This window comes from Podarcis melisellensis (genome assembly GCF_964234715.1).
Source record: "Podarcis melisellensis genome assembly, chromosome: 11".
Taxonomy (NCBI): Eukaryota; Metazoa; Chordata; class Lepidosauria; order Squamata; family Lacertidae; genus Podarcis; species Podarcis melisellensis.
In genome coordinates, this window is record NC_138543.1 from 48,789,175 (window position 1) to 48,805,835 (window position 16,661).

The 16,661-nt window shown below is 47.6% G+C and overlaps 1 protein-coding gene across 4 annotated transcripts in view; it reads right to left on the bottom strand.

Annotated features, from left to right (window-relative positions):
• Nucleotides 1-16,661, bottom strand: part of NEDD4L (NEDD4 like E3 ubiquitin protein ligase) — a 269,669-nt gene that overhangs the window by 179,043 nt on the left and 73,965 nt on the right. The window contains exon 1 of one of the 4 annotated variants that reach the window (XM_081929593.1): nucleotides 7,773-7,835. The exons of the other annotated variants lie outside the window; for them this stretch is intronic. The gene's annotated coding sequence lies outside the window, so the exon portion shown is untranslated. Of the gene's footprint in view, nucleotides 1-7,772; nucleotides 7,836-16,661 lie in introns of those variants that run through there. 4 annotated transcript variants of the gene reach the window in all.

Consider the following 16,661-nt stretch of genomic DNA (forward strand, 5'->3'; position numbering starts at 1 on the left):
AAAGGTAATGGGGCCCTTTAAATGTCCAGCTGCCCTTTGTCAACAACAAATTGTCGCTGTTTTTTGTGTTGAATATATGCTAAATGGTAATTAATGGACCTAATAGGTATCTAAAGCCGTTTGCACATAAGAAAACATGTATTTTATCACACTGGTTTTATTTTATTTGTTTTTTATCTTATATTTTGGAAATGTACATCCAGGTTTTTTTCCTTTACATTTTTTTTTGGGGGGGGGGGCCAAGAGAGTGGGGCCCTAAGCTATAGCTTGTTTAGCTTATATGTAAATCCGGCACTGGGCAAAGCTGTTTTCTCTTCTCACAGAGCTATTTTTCAGTTCAGGGGTGGGGAATCCACCCTTGTGGCAATCCATAAGGACAAGATGGGCTTGTACAACTTGCGAACACACACACCTGAACCTGATCCCAACCCTCCCATTTTTGTCTGTCCACCAAGAACCTGCTTAGTCACAGAATATGCCCCATCAAGCAGCAGTCAACATGGTGGCAGCCCCTTCCCCACCTTCCCTAGGGCTGCTTAAGACTTGGGTGCGTTAGAAACTCACGATATATAAGCTAGGCACCAAATGGCTCCCTAAACCAGGGTTATAGTCGCCAAAACAAAATGTCAAGTTGCCATATTGGGGCGGGCCAGGTGTCTCAAAAGTCCTATTTTTCAATACAACTTTTTGGTTCCTGAAATTCGTTCTGATAGGGCAAATAAAATATCACAGGTAGATTCTTCAGGGTGTGTTGATAATGTGAGAAAAGAGTCAAGACTGAAGGATCTCCAGGCATGCACCTCCAGATGGTGAAGATATCAGGCACCATCATGGCACCCGCACATCTTTACTTGGTGACAAGTGGCTGATACCCACGTGCAAAATACACCTGGTGAATTTCAAACATTGCTTGGGTGCCCTGAGGGACTGCAGTGGCCAGGGTGCCCAGCACAGAGAGTTTGGGAGCCATCATCCCCTGAAAGGACTGTCGCTCTGTACTGCATACCATTCAAATTTTTTTTTTTTTTAGTACTTTCCAATTGTAAAGTATGGGTGCCTCAGCAGAAAGGCAGCATACAAATGCATTAATAAATATAGCGTGGTCAGCCAGATGTGATGAAAACAAGTTTCCCTGGGCATCAGGGTTTTTGTTTTTAAATAGAGCTTTGAATCAACATGAGCCAAGTGCGAAGTTGGGGGCAGTGCTGGGAGAGAACCACACTTAGAATTCAGCACATCTAAACACATTTCTCAGCTTAAGATTCGTTTTCCATTAACAGAAATGACTTCATGGCCCTCTTATGTAAAAACCCTGCTCCTAGTTTCCCCCATTCCTGCCAAAAAAATAAAAGCCAGCTTTCTTCATTTCAACAGCCTGAGGAGAGGACGGGGACATTTTGTTATTGTTATTGCTAATGTTAACACAGGTGGGAGTCAGAAAACCTTGTGAACCTGCTGCTAGTCACCGAGAGACATGTGCCAGACACTTTCTGTCCTTACGGGGTGGCAGTAGGATCCGGCTGCCCCGTTTAGTAATTAAAGCTACGCCCGAAACAAGTCAGTGTCAAACAGGCCTCAGGAAGGTAGAAAGTTTGGAAGCCTGCCTTAGGTCACATCTATTCCGTAAATTTAAAGCACTCTGATACCACTTTTACCATAGAGGAGAATCCTGGAAACTGTAGTTTAAGGATCCTGGATATTCTAGCTTGGTGAGGTCAGAACCCTTAACAGACTACGATTTTTTGGATAAAGCTATGTCTAGTTTAGAGTGCTTTATGGCGTAGATGTGACTTAAGTCTCTCATTTCAACCTGTGAACTCAGAAGAGATTGCGTCACATAAGAACGCCTAAAATTTTGTGCTTATTGCTTTGTACAACCAGTGCTCAACATACATCTCCAAAAGGGCATTAAATGACATTCATTTCTGAGAGGACAAAGCTGACACGAAGCCTGCAGTTAGATCTCCTGTACATGAAAAGTGCTTGCATAAGAGAGAGAGAACTGGCTGTTGCTGCGTAAAGAGTAAAAGCAATTAAAAACAACAACAGAGAGATAGTCTCCAAAGCAATCTCTATCTCCTATTCACAAATACCTCAGGAGTACCACTTGGTCAGCTGGAAAGAGCTCTCTTCCCAAATACTCCCCGTCTATAATGCATAGAAGCTGCAGACCTTCTACAGTATGGTGCTCTTGCCTCTAGATTAGCAAGTCCTTTGATCACAAGTGTTTTCGTGTGCATCACATGCAGCGTGACGACAGCCTTACATTTTTATGTATATAGGAAGATATGGGAAGTCCCAAAGTTCCCTGATAAGAGTGTGCACTTTACACACAGAAGGTTCCCAGGTGCAAGCCCTTCTATCTCCAGTACAAGGGTAACATCTAGCAGCGAAGGGAAAGACCTCTTGTGAGCGGCAGAGCAGGGTGCACTAGAAGAAACAATGGCCTTTAAAATTATAAGGCAGTTCCCTATGTTCATACCTTCATTCATTAAACATGCAATTATTATATATATACCTTCTTGTTCTGCAAGAAGAAATCATTGCACCGACAGAATTTTTAATAATAGTATTATGCAACCAACAACAACAATAGTATTATGCAACGCAACGAAGAATTAGTACCAGAGTTTGCTTATCTCCTCCCTACCAACTCATTTTCTTTTGTGCTATGTCTTTTTAGATCGCTAATCTGTAAATTGCTCTGGGAGATGGTAGGGCTGAAGAGCAGCTGGGTATAAATTATTTAAAGAAATAAAATACTAATATGGAGGGGTGGGGAAAGATATAAAATAGAAAGCTAAATCACCTTCCATGCAAAACAAGAGCACAGCATTGTTTCAAATAAAAAGATGGATATTTAGATCAGCTTTATGCTATATACGAATGAAATAAAGCTCAAGTCGTCTCCAGTAGAGAACACATTTACTGTGTGCTTCCCAATAAAAAATGCCTTCAGTTACCAGAATGTAACATGGGCTATCCCCATGAGACCAAAATGCCATATCCTGTCAGAAAGTCAAAAGAACAAGAAATAAAATGGTCTACCCTTTTATAGCATCACAGATCTGCAGTGGATCCAGATTCTTGTGCCTTCCGTCCTCCTTCTCAGTAAATGTACACCTCGCTTTTTTCCAGTGGTTTAATGGTTAAAAATTTGCGTACTTTGGTTTCTTAAGATGGTTTCTTCAGACAGCGAATCAATAAAATGGGTCCGGTCATTTGGTGAGGGCAGCTCAGTTATTTCAAACCATTACTATAAATTACTCTTTCCAAGAAAGCATTTATGACAGGGCCCCAGGAATGTTTATCTCTGAAATTGCCCCATGGATCTGCTCTTTCCCAGCAATTAACAGCTGCTAATCTGTAAATGACTCCTGTGCAGTCAAGGATGAAGCAAAGCTGGAAGAAGGCAAGGTGTAGCTCAGAAGGAGGAGGCCTTCTGGACACCTGACTACCAAGTCTGGCAGTCCCTGGAGTTTCTACAGGGGATAAGGAATGTCGCCTGACCTACTCTGGCCTCCCAGTGCTTGGTTCCTCCTCCAGTTCTCTCCTTTTGCCAGAACTGGGTGGTGGTGCACAAGCCAGATCCTTAGGTTCATGACTTAGGTTGCCAGTTCAACACCAGCGTTGGCCGCAAACCCAACTAACAAAGATGCTCGTTTTGTTGCATCTTACCTTGACCGCTTGCTCCTCATCCTCCTTGCCTTGGATATTAACACAGTCACAGATTCTTCAGCAATGGGGACATGACCTCTGCTATTTTCCACTGACTGAACACCGTCATATACATGCAGCACCAAGAATTGAAGGTTCGACTTTCCTCACCTCCAACTATTGAGTGCACTTATTGCGGAGACATTCCCCCACTTGCCAAATGCTGTTCTCATCAGGCCTGCCTACCTTGCCCCGACGTAAAAGCACAGGCGGGGAGTGTGTTTTTTAGCTGAGAGACGAGCAGCACATCCTTTTCCTACAACACGAAAGTACGCAGCCTGTGACTCAAACAACAGCCTGCTCCCTGTTTAAGGTGGAAAGGAAATATCCTAACACGGAAGTGCAGAATTTGATTTCAGAAGAGACCAGAGGGTTCCTCTAAGTTTTGCTGCGTGCAGCAGAAGAGTAAGTAAAGGTAAAGGGACCCCTGACCATTAGGTCCAGTCGTGGCCGACTCTGGGGTTGCGACGCTCATCTCGCTTTACTGGCATCATGTGGCCAGCATGACTAAGCCGCTTCTGGCGAACCAGAGCAGCACACAGAAACACCATTTACCTTCCTGCTGGAGCGGTACCTATTTATCTACTTGCACTTTGATGTGCTTTCGAACTGCTGGGTTGGCAGGAGCAGGGACTGAGCAACAGGAGCTCACCCCGTCACGGGGATTCCAACCGTCAACCTTCTGATCGGCAAGTCCTAGGCTCTGTGGTTTAACCCACAGCGCCAGCCGCATCCCTAGGCAGAAGAGTAGCAGGGGTCAAAGGGAGCTTGTCTGCTCAGGTCTAAGACTTGGGTTTCTGCAAATAAGGATGTTAGGAAAGGACCATAGCTCAGTGGTAGAGCATTTTTTTGCATGCAGAAGGTCCCACAAAAGCACAAATTCATAGAATTGTAGAGATGGAATGGACCATGTGTGCTATGCAGGGATCTTTTGCCCAACGTGAGGCCTTTCCTTACTTGATCATTTTATGTGATATTTCGCACATATTTCAAAAGCCACTTTTGGAAATCTAATGGAATCTAGCCAAGCTTTAGCACTCATTTCTGCACTAACCTCTTCCCATTAAATAACCCATTTGCAACCCAATCAACTTGGAAAATTGCAAGTGTCTTGCCATTTCCCCACGGTTTTCATGATCCCACTTCTGCCACTTGCCAGTTGAAATCTGGGGTGGTATCCTTGCATACAGTTCTTCCCCACCATTTAAAAATTTGACGCAACATGGCAGCGTGTCAACCCAAAAGCCAGTTTCCCATAACGCAACAGGTAAGACGGTGTAGAAGGAATGTTAGAAAACCAGGAAAAGAAGAGCTGGCATTATAAACCTTAACTTAAAACTTAACACAATAAACCCCACGTCTGAACACAGCCTTGAGCTAGATGGGCCAAACATCTGATTCAATTTAAGTAAGGCAACTTCTTGTGTTCCTAGATAAGGCACACTCCCATTCTTACAACAATGCTATTCTATGCGCTGGCATTAGTGAGTCACAAGGCCAGGATCCAGAACAGAAGAGGCAGTTGATAGGACTCATGCTAGCAGCAAAAATAGCATTACCATCTAGCTGCACAGGCCATGATTTCTGAGTCATCATCGTAGAAACACTTAAGCTTTCATGAACCCTGATCAAAGAAAACTTTGCTTTCTTGCAGCCCACAACTACTCTCACTAACTCTGAAGTTAACTTTCTGCCTTAATAATAATAATAATAATAATAATAATAATAATAATAATAATAATGAAATCTCTCCCATGCTGATGAGCACCGCCAGGATTCACCACCCTAACATTCTCAACCACTACTGATGTGGCCAGCCTCTGCCATAAATAATATTCCTCATTTTCTGTGCCTGCCACCAGTTTTCATTCTCCCACCGCTTCCACTTAGGACGCCCACTCCACACAGCGCTGTGAAGTCCTGTAACGCAGCACATATTGCGCTGGTTAAAAAGAAAAAAGTAAGGAAAGCTGTGCAAGTCAAAACACAGCTACCACCTGTTCTGTTCCAAATCTAATACAGTCATACCTCGGATTACAGATGCTTTGGGTTGTACGATTTCTGGTTGCTCACCGCACCAAACCTGGAAGTACCGGAACGGGTTACTTCCGGGTTTCGGCGCTTGAGCATAAGTGCTAAATCGCGCTTTGCGCATGCACAGAAGCGCCAAATCGTGACCTGCATGTGCGCAGACGTGGCGCTGCAGGTTGCGGACGCTGCAGGTTGCGGACGTGCTTCCTGCACGGATCACGTTCACAACCCGAGCGTCCACTGTAGTAGTTAAGGGAACATTGAGAAAAATCAGATACAAAATAGAGTCCTTTGCAAACATAACTATACTAAATCTTCTATCTTAGCAGGCATTTCAAAGACGTTTTCTTTGGGGTTTTTTGCGATTAATTGAGTTTATCCACTGTGTGCTTTTTGCAATCTTTACACTTAGAAACTCCCGTGATTAAGGCGGTGGTTTTCAACCAGGGTGCCTTAAGTGATGGCCGGGGTGCCGCAAGCAACACTGGCCTCTGTCCCTCTTTACTTCCCTCCCTCCTCTGATGCCCTCTCACATCTCTGCCTCCCAAAGGGTTGCATGGCTGTTTGTTGCAGCGGGAGCCCTGGCTACAAACCTCCCAGGTGCCTAAGGGACTGGCTAGGGGGTGCTGGTTGCCAGAAACTGAGTCAGCCTCAAAAAGGGGTGAGGGGCTGCCAGCTCTGCAGGCAAGGGGTGACATAACTGGGCTCCTGAGCCCCACAGGGGAGCCACAGAAGGAATGTAGTTGGTCAAGGGAGCCATGGACTCCAAAAAGGTTGAAAACCTCTGGATTAAGCAGTATTAAAGAGCAGCTAGAATCAATAATCTGCAATGGCGCAGCTAGGGCCCTGCAGCCCAGAGCCACCCCACATTCCAATGGCCATTGAGGGAGCAGAAGGAAAAGCAGGCAGCAGCAAACATGCAGCAGCATCTAGGCTGGCATGGCCATACCACAGCCTGCAGCATCCTTTTCATTTTTTAAAAATTAGTCAGCAAGCGGCTATTTAAGCACATGCATGCCTACAGATGCTTGTTTCATTATTTTGGACTTCAGAATTGAATTGGCACACCACCGCAATAGTGCCCTAATGCATAAGAAACAGCAGCACTTGCACCCGGTCGCCAGGAGACCAGTATTAGTATTCTGTTGTCTAAATTTATGCTTGTGGAAAATTAAACGAAACTCTGTATGGCCAGTTTGCACTTTTAGATATCTGCTAAAGGTGGACACCCAGAAAGGTGAAAAGCAACAAGCGTATAGGCCTGCAAACATGTATGTCAAGAAGATGTGCTTCTCAGGGGAAGGGCTGTAATCCAGCGTCAGAAAATCCCAAATTGAAACTCCGGCAGCTCCAGGTAAGGCTAGGAATGCCCCCTGCCTGAAACCCCAGAGACAGCTGCCTGTCATTTTAGACAACAATGAGCTTGATGGATCAAATGTCTGGCTTGATACAAGATAGCTAAGTATGTCAGGAAGTTCTGAGTTTTTGAAAGTGCCTGTATACGGTGTGAAATGGCCCTTTAATCTAAAGGAGTTTGCACAGCAAGACTCTGCAAGGTTTCTATTCTTACACTTGGCAAAGGCAGCCTAACATTTTTAAAGAGAAAGAAAGGAAGGAAGGAATCCACCCTGGTTATATAAGCACTGGAAGCAAATGTCCTAGTTTTTACAACATATATAAAACCATCCTCAGAACAACAAGGCGATCTCACTGGAGCAATTCAGAACTGGGAACATTTCCTCTCAGTGAACACCTATGAACCATGACTTCTTCACCCGCAAAGTTTTGAGCAGCTCACCCGCCCCGCAGCAAACACACCTGCCAGTTGGCAAACAAGTAAGTTTCGTGTCGGAAAAGCCAGGCAGGATTACGCCAGCGAAAGTGCATTAATGGTTTAGAAACTATAACCTGAAGCGCTCCTCTCTATATTGCAAGGGACTGAAGCTTCTCCCCCTATCAGTAGGCCCCTCTCTCTCCCCACCAAAAAAAAATGGACAGAGCTTCTCTTTGCCCTCTTTGCTTACCCTTCCCAAACAGCGAGCCGCATCCAGCACCAGCCAGCGACGCGCAGAGAACTGAAGAGTGCCCTCGGAGTTCCGAGAGCCGCCACTCCCAAATCAACTTGAGAGCTGGGAGTTGAGCAACAGAAACCACTCCTACCCCTGAGATGGGTGTGCCACCTCTTCAGCAGCACTTGAAAATCCTGGAACCTGCCCTGGCACAGAACGAGGCCAGGTGCTTGAACAGAGAGCTACTGTGCTGCGGAATGAGAGCGTGCCCGATATTGAAAAGAGTACAAAAGTAGGCAATGCAATACCTGCTCTTGAAAAGTCACATGTGTGTGGGTTTTTTCCAGCGCCCTCCACTCCCAAAAAATCTCCTGTGCCTTTAATAGGGTGGCGTTGTGGGTTAAACCACAGAGCCTAGGGCTCGCTGATCAGAAGGTCGGCGGTTCGAATGCCCGCGACGGGGTGAGCTCCCGTTGCTTGGTCCCTGCTCCTGCCAACCTAGCAGTTCGAAAGCACGTCAAAGTGCAAGTAGATAAATAAGGTAGGAAGGTAAACGGTGTTTCCGTGCGCTGCTCTGGTTCGCCAGAAGTGGCTTACTCATGCTGGCCACATGACCCGGAATCTGTACGCCGGCTCCCTCGGCCAATAAAGCGAGATGAGCTCCGCAACCCCAGAGTCAGCCACGACTGGACCTAATGGTCAGGGGTCCCTTTACCTTTAATGTAGGAAACTGGGCAGAGTCAGACCGATGGTCCATCTCAGCTCAGTAATATCCAGCTGCAGCTCTCCAGGGTTTCAAACAGGAGGTGCTGAGGATGGAACCAGAGATACTCTATCGCTGAGTTAGTAATCCACAATTTAACCATCTGAAACCTCCCCCCATCCCTTCATTCTCCAGCTCCGTTGTTCAGTCCGGACAGTGAGATCCAGTTCCAAGGGCCCTCTGGAGATTTCCAACACTGCGAGAAGTGATGTTACTTGGAAACATAGGCAGAGGGCCTTCTTGGTAGTGGTGCCCACCCTCTGGAACGCCCTCACATCAGATGTCAAGGAGAGAAACAACTATCTCACTTTTGGAAGACATCTGAAGGCAGTCCTGTTTAGGGAAGTTTTTAATGTTGGGTGTCTCATTGTGTTTTTCCATTTTGCTGGAAGCCTCGGTTTTAGAACGGTTTCCGTTTAAGAACGGACTTCTGGAACGGATTAAGTTCATAAACCGAGGTACCACTGTACTTTGCTTGGAGAATTTGCTCACCATTTTATTTGTTTCAATGAAGATACTGCCCTACTGTGTGTTCTGGATTCTGCCCCTGTCTTTTGTATACAGTGGTACCTCGGGTTACAAACCCTTGGGTTACAAACACTACGGGTTACAGACGCCGCTATCCCGGAAATAGTACCTCGGGTTAAGAACTTTGCCCCAGGATGAGAACAGAAATCGCGTGCTGGCGGCACGGCAGCAGCAGTAGGCCCCATCAGCTACAGTGGTGCTTCAGGTTAAGAGTGATTTCTGGTTAAGAACAGACCTCCGGGATGAATTAAGTTCATAACCAGAAGTACCACTGTATTTCGGGAAACATTAATGTTGCTATTTTGTACTGTCATGCCTGCGTCAGACTTGCAGGATGGATTCCAGACGCCCAGCATTAATATCCAACCAGCCCTGAGCATTCTTATGCAAAGGCACAGATGTATTTGCCCGCTCTCTGGCCAATTATTAATCAGATATTCATGCAAACAGCCTTAACAAACCAAGGCGGGAACTGCTGCTTGTGGGCTCCAGGCCCATAATTCTGTTTCTGCAGCTCAGCTTTGCTCTGAATAGAAATAATTCATGCCAGTTTGGCGCTTTCTATGGGACTACAAGATGCAATTTGGGTTAGAACTCCTTTTTAAAAAAATAATATTTATTAACAGTTTAAAGACTATAAAAGAAAGAAAAAGAATTCAACAAAACAATACAATACAAAAACAAAAACACTACATTACACTAACACTAAAACATTGAATTAACAACACAAAACAAACACAATTTAAAACACATCCAATAATTTCAGTACCTTATCTTTCATTCACTTGTTTCCACGAACTCCTTACACCTCCCTTTTTGTATTCCACTTCAATTAACTGTTTCAGCAATTCCTTTCCATCTTTCTCTGTTTTCTGTCCTGTAATTATCTTAACATATTCTAACCTTATTTTTTCCCTTTAATACATTAATAATCTATTTGTACTTAGTTCCTTATAACATTTCTACTAAAGCCATATAACTTCATTCCAACATTTTTCTAACATTCATTGAATTTGGGTTAAAACTCCTAAAGGTGACAAAGACACATCTGCAAACAGTTGCTTGCACGGAAGGCTGGATTGCAGTTTGCCCATTGTCAGGGAACTGACATCTAAAGCGCCGCAGGTGCAAAGGCTCCCTGAGGTTGAGAGAGCAGTAGCAGCGGAAGAGGGAACCAGTAGAGGGCGAGCAAGAACTCCAAGGGAAAGTGAGTCGGAGGGATGGCTCAGAGACGCTTCAAGCGAAACCAGTGGGGAGGTCTCAGGACCTCCTATAGGGACACCCACACCTCGACGGAAACTGTCACGCCGAGAGGCCAGACGACGTGTTTCCGTTAAGGAGCTTTTATGTTGGAAACGTTTCCGAAAGCAGCCACTTTCGGATTCTACTAGTGATTGACGCAGCCATGCTGGAGGGGCTCCGTCACAGGCAGAGGTTTGAAAACCTGATCAAACTCTGAGGGACTTGCATTTTACGCACAAGCAGCTCATCGTCCCATCACAGCAATCCGAAAGTCACCGAAAGCCAGCTTGTGCAGAGAGAAGCATCATGAGCAACCCAGCCGGAACCGGGGGTGCAGGAGCAGCTGGAGGGGGTCCAAGCCTGGAAGAAAGGTACAGAGCGTTGGAGATCCAGTTGGCGCTGCAAACGGCGAGGCTTGAGGAGAGGAGGGCTCAGGATGCAGAAAAGGGAAAGGAGAAAACCACCCCGCTCGCCAGAAAGGTACCAGGATTGGTGCAGAAATTCGGGGGGGATCCCAGGAACTATCATGCCTTTAGAACAGAGATGCAATACGCTCTAAACTTGCAGTTTGATGACTTCCCCGACGAGGAATCGCGAGTGGCGTATGTGATTGGCCATCTCGAATCCGGGGCGAAAGATTGGGTTAGACCCCTGATGGCAGCGAATAATGAGATCTTAAAGGACACGAGGAAGTTTTTTCGTGCCATGGACCTGATGTTTTCCAGCGATATTGAGCAGGGGGTGGTGCGAAGGCAGTTAATGGCTTGCCAGCAAGGAAGCAGATCTGTCCGTGAGTACTGGACTGAATTTACTATGCTGATTCATAAATTGGGGTGGGACCTATCGGCGGAGCCCATCCAAATGCTTTTCGAAGAGGGGCTTTCTTCAACCGTCAAAGATGAGCTTTCCCGGGGGCCCAGGGCGGAGTCTATGGACCAATTAACCAAATCTGCGCTGGCCATAGGAGCGCGCCAGGAGGCGAGGGCTTTGGAAAGGCGGGAAGGGAAAGGAGACCGTTGGAGGGAGTTCCGCATTCCAGACATTCCAGAGCCATCTTTCCCGCCGGCAGAGCCGATGGAAGTTGGAACAGCGCGGGCGCGCGCAGTTTCAAATCCCAGTGAAGGGCGGAAGAAGGAGGGAAAGAGCGCCAAGAGATGTTATCTCTGCCAACAGCCAGGGCACTTTGCCAGAGTCTGCCCACAAAGAAAGGAATGGCAAGGGATGGCAGGAGCTGTTGGGGAAAAGGAAGAGGAAAGCAAGGAGCAAGTAAAAGCCAACGCCTGGCTGCCACCGTCGGGGCACAGCAGCCAGGCCAAAGAGCAATGAAAGTGCCCATGCCAGAACCTCCCAGACCTGCTTTAGTGATAGAGGTGTTACTAGAACTGCCAAACGGACACCCACTAAAGGTCAAGGCGCTTTTGGATTCAGGCAGCTCCTGTAATTTCATGAGTAAGGAGTTTGCAGCTGAGCACCAGATACAGACCATCCCTTTAAGTAACCCCTTGCAGGTGACTACGATTGACGGCAGAGAGCTGTTGGGGGGAGAAGTTAGCCAACAGACTGTCCCGATGATAATGAGAGTGGCAAGGCACACCGAACAGATAGCGTTTAATGTGGCCATCCTGGGAGGAGCGCCCATCATTTTGGGGATGAGCTGGCTGGCGCTACACGATCCGCTAGTGGGCTGGCATCAGAGGGTGGTCTCCTTTGGGTCAGCGCATTGCCTAGAACACTGCAAGGAGGGGAAGGTCTCGGGAGGAGACAGAGTCACCCTAGCGGGGATGGAAGTGATGGGCAAAGGGAAGGTGCCCCCGCAATACGCAGATCTGAGCAACGTATTCAGCGAAAGGGAAGCAGACAAACTGCCACCGCATAGACCCTTTGACTGTCAAATCAACCTACTCCCAGGGGCCCAACTCCCAGTAGGCAAGCTGTACGCCATGTCAGACAGGGAGATGCAGGAGCTGAGGGAGTTCATTGACAAAAACTTGAAGCGAGGTTTCATCAGAGAGTCCCGAGCGGTGGGGGGCAGCCCAGTGTTTTTTGTGGACAAAAAGAACACAGACAAACCGAGACTGGTGTGTGACTTTAGGGCCCTCAATGCAGTGTCGGAGCCCCTGGCTTTCCCTATGCCCCGAATTGACGACATTTTGACCAGAGTAAGGAAGGGAAAGATTTTTACAAAACTGGACCTGCGGGGGGCGTACAATCTGATACGCATAAGGAAGGGAGATGAATGGAAGACCACCATGTTTACCCCTTTGGGAGCCTTTGAATACCTCGTTATGCCCTTCGGTCTACAAGGGGGCTCCGCCTGTTTTCAAGCTTTTATAAACCACGTTCTGGGACCTTTGCTCTACAAGAACTGTGTGGCCTTTTTAGACGACGTGTTGGTGTATTCGGAAGATGAGGAACAGCATGTGAGGGACGTTCGAGAAGTGTTGGGCAGGCTGCAAGCCAACCAGCTGTGGGTGAAACTGGAGAAGTGCCAGTTTCATACCAAGGAGGTGGAATTCCTGGGGTACCGCTTGTCAGACAAGGGATTGGCCATGGATCCAGGCAAGGTTCAAGCGGTACTGGAATGGAAGACACCGAAGACCAAGAAGGACGTGCAAAGATTCTTGGGGTTTGGGAACTTTTATCGGAAGTTCATCAAGAACTTTGCCCACTTGACGGCGCCCATCACCGACTGCCTCAGCAGCAAGAAGAGATTTGTTTGGACGGTGGAGGCGGATCGAGCCTTTGAAGAACTGAAAAGGGCTTTCGCCTCGGAAGAACAACTTCTGCATGTGGATTTACAAAAACCCATGAGAGTGGAAACAGATGCATCCGACCGGGCTATAGGGGCGGTCCTTCTTCAACCGGGGAGGAGGGCGTCGGAGTGGAGACCGTGTGCATTCTTCTCGCGGAAACTGAATAAGTCCGAGAGGAATTACACGGTGTATGACAGGGAACTACTTGCCATTCACGAAGCATTCCGGAGGTGGAGACATTTATTAATTGGGGCACAACACAAGGTGCAAGTGTGCACCGACCACAAAAATTTAGAGTATTGGAGAACAGCTCGAGTGCTCAACCAACGACAAGTGAGATGGGCACAGGAATTCTCCAAATTTAACTTTGAGATTTGTTATGTGCCAGGCCCAGAAAACGTCAGGGCGGATGCGCTCTCACGCAAACCAGAATATTGGGAAGGGGAGGAGGTGATCGAAGAGAGACATGTCATCCCGGAGGACCGCTGGGTGTGTGGGGCGGCGCTGGTGGGGCAACGGGAACTGGTGGAGGAAACGGAAAATGATGAATATGCCCAGGATAAGCTCAGAGGTCTCAGGGGGGAGGGCGAGAGCCCCGGAGGTTTTGAGGAAAGAAATGGGGCATTGTATTACAAAGGGGCACTGTATATACCCGAAGGTGAATTGAGGGGGAGAGTACTCAAGCAGTTGCATGATAGCCCCACGGCGGGACATTTTGGGCAACACAAAACCATGTGGTTGGTTACCAGGGAATTTTGGTGGCCTAAGGTGAGGGAAGATGTAAGGGAGTATGTAAGAGGGTGTGACCAATGTCAGCGAGCCAAAGGGGAAAGAAGGGCGCCGGCAGGGTTATTAGAACCTTTACCCACACCAGAACGGCCTTGGGAAGCGATATCAATAGATTTTATGACGGATCTGCCAAGGTCCAAGGGGAAAACAGCCATCATGGTAGTAGTAGACCTGTTAACTAAGATGTGCCAGTTTGTAGCATGCTCACATGCAGTCACAGCGGAAGAAACGGCGAAGTTGTTTGTGGAACATATCTTTAGGTTGCACGGGGCTCCCTCGAGGGTGATCTCAGATCGAGGCAAACAATTTACTTCCAGGTTCTGGAGGAAGCTCATGAGCTTGCTACACGTGGAAGTTAATTTTTCAACTGCCCGGCACCCTGAAACCAACGGGCAGGCGGAAAGGGCAAATGGCATTCTTCAACAATATCTTAGGTGTTATGTCAATGACAGAGAGAACGATTGGGTCGAAAAGTTGGCGTTGGCAGAATTTGCCTACAATAATGCGGAGAATGTGTCCACAGGGATGAGTCCCTTTTTGGCTAATTACGGGTGTCACCCCAGGGCATTTCCAGGGGAAGGAGGGGAGAGATGGAGCGTTCCAGCGGCTGAACATTTTGTAGAAGAGATGGAAGCCATCCATCAGCAGCTCCAGCTCAACTTAGAAAGGGCCAAGGCACAATATAAGAAGCAGGCAGACAAGAACAGAAGGGAAGGTGAAACCATAAGGGTGGGGGATCAAGTGTGGTTGTCAACCCAAGGGTTGCCGTTCAAAGGGGGTTGTAAGAAACTGAGGCCCAGAAGATTGGGACCCTTTGAGGTGGTTCAGCAGGTCAACCCGGTAGCTTTCAAACTCCGATTACCCAACCACATGAAATTGCACCCAGTGTTCCACAGGTCGTTACTGTCACCATACAGGGGGGGACGTGAAGGGGAGCACGTCAGGGGACCAGCCTTGGAAGAGAGGGAACGCCGCAACCATGTAGCGGAAATCCTCGATTCCAGGTGGAAGGGTAATCAGGTGGAGTATTTGGTGGCGTGGGAAGGGGAACCGGAGTCAGAAAACACCTGGGTAAGTGCAGAGGAAGTCAATGACGAGGTTTTAACAGAAACGTTCCACCAAAGGTTCCCGAGGAAACCTCAGCCTATAGCAAGGTTTAGGAGGGAGTATTTCGGCACCACCGATGAGGAAGAGGAAATGGAAGGGTTCGCGGAGTCGGAGTTGGAAGATGGAGTGGACTCTGATGACGAAGAGTACCTAGAGAGTAGGAACAGCAACAAGTGGAAGGAAGTGTTCGCGACGTCGGAAGATGAGGGAGGTTCTTTCAGGGGTTTTACCTCCTCACCGCCAGTAGGAGAGGAGACGGGAGGGGGTGAAGGGGGCCCTGGAGGGGAGGTGGATGTCAGGGAACTGACATCTAAAGCGCCGCAGGTGCAAAGGCTCCCTGAGGTTGAGAGAGCAGTAGCAGCGGAAGAGGGAACCAGTAGAGGGCGAGCAAGAACTCCAAGGGAAAGTGAGTCGGAGGGATGGCTCAGAGACGCTTCAAGCGAAACCAGTGGGGAGGTCTCAGGACCTCCTATAGGGACACCCACACCTCGACGGAAACTGTCACGCCGAGAGGCCAGACGACGTGTTTCCGTTAAGGAGCTTTTATGTTGGAAACGTTTCCGAAAGCAGCCACTTTCGGATTCTACTAGTGATTGACGCAGCCATGCTGGAGGGGCTCCGTCACAGGCAGAGGTTTGAAAACCTGATCAAACTCTGAGGGACTTGCATTTTACGCACAAGCAGCTCATCGTCCCATCACACCCATGAATGGAGGCAAATTCAATACAGTGGTACCTCGGAACTTGAATGGCTTCGTTCTTGAACGTTTTCAGCTCCCGAACGCAGAAAACTCAGAAGTAAGTGCTCTGGTTTTCAAAAGTTCCTCAGAACACAAGGCATATGCTGTGCAAAAACCTAGCTGTCGGCCAATTGGAAGCCATGCCTCAGAACTCAAATGTTTCGGAAGTCAAACGGTCTTCTGGAACGGGTTACGTTCGAGTTCTGGGGTACCACTGTACTTGCATGTAGAGAAAGAGGCAGAGAAAGCCAATCTCTGCTCTCTCAAGCTATCAGAGTTTTTGGTTGCAACCTTCCTTGCCTAACATAGTCAAACCTTGGTTGTTGAACGTAATCCGTTCAGCAGGACTGTTGGACAACTGAGGCATAGCTTCCAATTGGTTGCAAGAGCTTCTTGCACTCAAGCAGAAGCTGCTTCAGATGTTCAAGTTCCAAGGAACATTTGAAAACCAGAGCATTTACTTCTGGGTTTTCAGCGTTCGGGAGCTGAAACTTTCAAAAACAGAGCTGTTCAAGAACCGAGGTTTGACTGTAAACAGAGCTGCTGCTAAGGGAAAGCCCATGAGCCCTGAACCATAGAACTGTTGTGTTGGCCCCCAGATCTCACCTCTTTTCCCCCACTTTCTTTTAAACATTTTAAAAAATAATTATCTGCTTACAGAGTTGCTGGGCAAAGAGCATGCCAGTGAGATCCCTGTGAGACCCCCAACTTAAATCGCTCAGGCACATAAAATCTGCATGCACACAGCACATGCACATTTTATGTAAATCCACGCTGTGGGTCTGTGCTTTGGTCTTTAAAGTGCTTAGTAATGCCCTCACGTTATAAGGCAACTGCCACTCTGAGGCTGCACAAGCAACATGCAACTGCAGGCATGGAGAGGTAATCTGCCTCTGTTCTGGTCTTTGAGCCAGCCTTTCCTAAAACGGTCAAGGAAGCGGACAAAAACACAACCATAGCAAGAACTAAAATCATGTCTCCAT